The sequence below is a fragment of the Mercenaria mercenaria genome, chromosome 13, assembly GCF_021730395.1.
Source record: "Mercenaria mercenaria strain notata chromosome 13, MADL_Memer_1, whole genome shotgun sequence".
In the NCBI taxonomy this organism is placed as follows: domain Eukaryota; kingdom Metazoa; phylum Mollusca; class Bivalvia; order Venerida; family Veneridae; genus Mercenaria; species Mercenaria mercenaria.
The window spans coordinates 26,582,959-26,587,193 of record NC_069373.1 but is presented as its reverse complement, the minus strand read 5'-3'; positions in this window follow the sequence as shown (position 1 = coordinate 26,587,193).

The following is a 4,235-nucleotide window of genomic DNA, read 5'->3' as shown; positions in this document are numbered from 1 at the left end:
GTGTAAGCTTCTCAAATTTATATGTGAATATAAATATGTATCAGAAACCATTTGATGCTGAATATCATGCTTGATAGGATTGATTCTACCTTGCAATCAGTGTAGATCACAATCAGCATGCACATCTGTCAGTTGTGGGTCATAATCAGTATGCACATCTGAACAGTCTGATCATGACTGTATTTGTTTGCCATTCAGTCAGTATCTTTTTGGGTAAGCATCCATTTTTACAGTCAATGGTAGTATTTCCAGATTCAAAGATGGAAATATTCATTATTTAAATTGAGCAGGGTAAGGGTATATAAACAGGACAACAATGTGGAATATGACCCTGGTGACAGCGTGCATCTAACTCCTCTACCCATGTTATAGCAGCATAAATATTAAGCTTCAAAGTGTTCATGCAAATATTTCCCCAAATATTCAACTTCATGAACTTCCAAAAACAATTTCAGGGTTCAAAAACTTGAATTCAATCACTCTTTTCCTGTAATGCCATGCAACATCCATATAGTCATCAGAGTAAATGCTTTGAATACTTTTCATTTGCACCCAAACAAATTCATTCTCAGGCGAAAAATGTGATAATTTAACTAGTAATAATTTTGTTTCCTTTTTTATGCCCCTGAAGGGAGACATATAGTTTTTGAACCGTCTGTCGGTCTGTCAGTCTGTCCGCAATTTTCGTGTCCGGTCCATATCTTTGTCATCGATGGATGGATTTTCAAATAACTTGGCATGAATGTGTACCACAGTAAGACGACGTGTCGCACGCAAGACCCAGGTCCGTAGCTCAAAGGTCAAGGTCACACTTAGACGTTAAAGGATAGTGCATTGATGGGCGTGTCCGGTCCATATCTTTGTCATCGATGGATGATTTTCAAATAACTTGGCATGAATGTGTACCACAGTAAGACGACGTGTCGCGCGCAAGACCCAGGTCCGTAGCTCAAGGTCAAGGTCACACTTAGACTTAAAGGATAGTGCATTGATGGCGTGTTCCGGTCCATATCTTTGTCATCGATGGATGGATTTTCAAATAACTTGGCATGAATGTGTACCACAGTAAGACGACGTGTCGCGCGCAAGACCCAGGTCCGTAGCTCAAAGGTCAAGGTCACACTTAGACGTTAAACGAGGATAGTGCATTGATGGGCGTGTCCGTTCCATATCTTTGTCATCGCTGGATGGATTTTCAAATAACTTGGCATGAATGTGTACCACAGTAAGACGACGTGTCGCGCGCAAGACCCAGGTCCGTAGCTCAAAGGTCCTAAACTCTAACATCGGCCATAACTATTGATTCAAAGTGCCATGGGGGGCATGTGTCATCCTATGGAGACAGCTCTTGTAATTTATTTTCTTTTAATTTTTTTCTGATTCCTTTGATAACAGCTAAAACATTTCAGATTCGGAGATGTTAATTGATTACATGTTTGACTTCACGGGAGTGTAATAAAGCCAGTGAAAAAAAGTTTAATACACTAGAGTAATAAAGTTTTGATGTCGATATTGTTTAAAATATATATGAGAATTGGTCAAACTGACATGTGAAAGAAAGCAGAATTTTTGATGTTTCAATAGGAAACGATAACATGCACCGTAATTAATGCTTGGCAGAGCCTCGCATTTCATTATATTATTCAACTTGTTTAAAAATTCAATATGAAGACACTTAAGTCATATCCTTTATAATCAAAGTGCTGTTATGGATCTCTCTAAAGTAAATGGGTGCAATCATCAGAAAATAGAAAGTGCTAGACCAACTTTGCTAAATAAATAAGCACTTCTGTGAAGAAAACTAAGAATCAGCTTGTAAATGAAATTCATCTTTTAAAAGATTTTTGCCAAACATGCGACTGCGCCGCACTACAAATTATGCCCGGTAGTATGAAAATACAACACTTAGTTAAAGCTTCACTCGAATATGGTGGCTTCCAGCAAATTAATTACATCTTTTTTTTCCTAAGTCTTGGCATCTGTATTTTTTTTAGTACTTGTTTTATATTTCTAAAATAATTAACATTTTATCCTGGCCTATAAAACATACAAAATGATGTTAAATGCAGTTATTTTACATAGTACATTAAATTCATACATGTAGTACATTTTGTTCTTCATATTTAAAAAGAATTTATAGAACTCCTTGTTTAAGTTCTCATCATTTTCACCGAGTCTGTCAGATTGCTTAACAGAAACAGTAACTTTTGCAGATTCAATATTTCCATCTTTCAACCAATAACATAAGCGCTTGTGAGTATCATCCAGGCTGTTATTGGAAGAACTGGAATGGTCGTTCAACTCCTTTCTCACAGTCTGTTAAATGTCTCGTACTTTCTGCTCGTACCCACTTCTCTTGTCACCAGAAGTAACAATGTCTGTCTTAAAACTTCCAAAATTATTACTGGTTTACACTCCATAAGTATGTACATTTTAACTGAGGTACTGAGCTCCATATTTTCATAAATAACATGACAGTCAAATGGTTCAGTTTTGCTTGACATTAAATAAAAATATATGTACAGGTAACAAAAGTGGTAACAACATTTATTTCGCATTTGTTATTGCCAACAGGAACAAGGGATTAGAATAATAAAGTTTAACTTATACTTTTAGTATTTTAGACTTGGAATTGTTGGATTGCTGAATTCATTCTACTAACAGATAGATTATAACAGTTATACTAATGTCGCCAACCAAGCTGTTTACATAAAATATTAAAAAAACTATGATAATGACAATAATTCATAGCTTTTCCTCCGCAGTTATCATATACATTGTTAACATGGTACATAGCCATACAACTACAAGTTTATAATTTGACTACCACACCGCCAAGGGTCCGTTTGTCATTACCAGACCCCTAGCCTGCATGTAATGAAACTAATTCACAAGTAAGTTGACATGCTGGCTGCACATAAATTCTATTTTAAAAAGATAAAAACATATTTTACGAAGTACGTGGCTGATTAAAACATATTTTGCAAACTAAGTACTGGTTTGCAGTATAAAAACAAATTAAACATGATATATGGACACATACAACCACCACTTTTTATTCTGTTTTGATAACAGATGAAAATCATGTTTATAGACTCTTGTATCACCAGGAAACAGTCTCAGGAAAAACTGTGCAGCCTAGACAGGTGTAACGGTCAGTTTTTTCCCCGGGGAAAAAATTGACTAGTCAGTTTTTTCCCCGGGGAAGAAACTGACTGGTCAGTTCTCCCCCCCCTCCACCTAGTCAAGTTTTTCCCCCAAACTGCAACTTGTTACTCTTGATCATTCTTATGGGGGGAAAAACTAACTAGTCAATTCTTTCCTCCCCACCCCTCCCCCCCCCCCCCCCCCCCCCCCCCCCATCGTCAATTTTCTTGGCTATTCAGTTATTTTCCCTGTTAGTGAATTGGAACTGGCTATTCTTGGTTATTATTCTTAACTAGCCTGTTTTTTATTTACGGTAGTCGGTTTTCATTTAAATTTCATATAAAATAAGAAATATGTTTCATATTTTGTGTAAATTAAAAAAGTGTTTTTAAATAAACTTATTTTAATTTCTGTTATATTTTTTTTTAATTGATGGCCTTTTTCCTGTTTCAATTTCTTCAAAGGTAAGGAAATTACTGCTGGTCGGTTCTTTTCCCACCTAGCCAGTACTTGACCAGTAAGGTGGGGGAAGAAATTGACTGGTCAGTTCTTCCCCCCCCCCACCACCAAGCCAGTACTTGACATATCAGAAGGGGGAAGAATTTAACCAGTCAGTTCTTTCCCCGCTAGGCAGTACTTCACCTGTCAGGTGGGGGAAGAAATTGACCAGTCAGTTCTTTCCCCCTAACCAGTACTTCACCTGTCGGGTGGGGAGAAGAAATTGTCAGTCAGTTCTTTCCCCCCTAGCCAGTACTTGACCTGTCGGTGGGAAATGAAATTGACCAGTCACTTCTTTCCAACCTAGCCAGTACTTGCTCTGTTAGGTGGGGAGGAAACTGACCGGTCAGTTCTTTTCCCCCCTTAGCCTATACTTGACCTGTCAGGTGGGGGAAGAAATTGACTGGTCAGTTCTTTGCCCCCTAATCAGTACTTGCTCTCTTAAGTGAGGGAAGAAATTGACTGGTCGGTTCTTTCCCCCCCCCCCTTGCCAGTACTTGACCTGTCAGTTCTTTCCGCCCTAGCCAGTACTTGACCTATCAGGAAGGGGAAGAAATTGACCAGTCAGTTCTTTTCCCCTAGCCAGTACT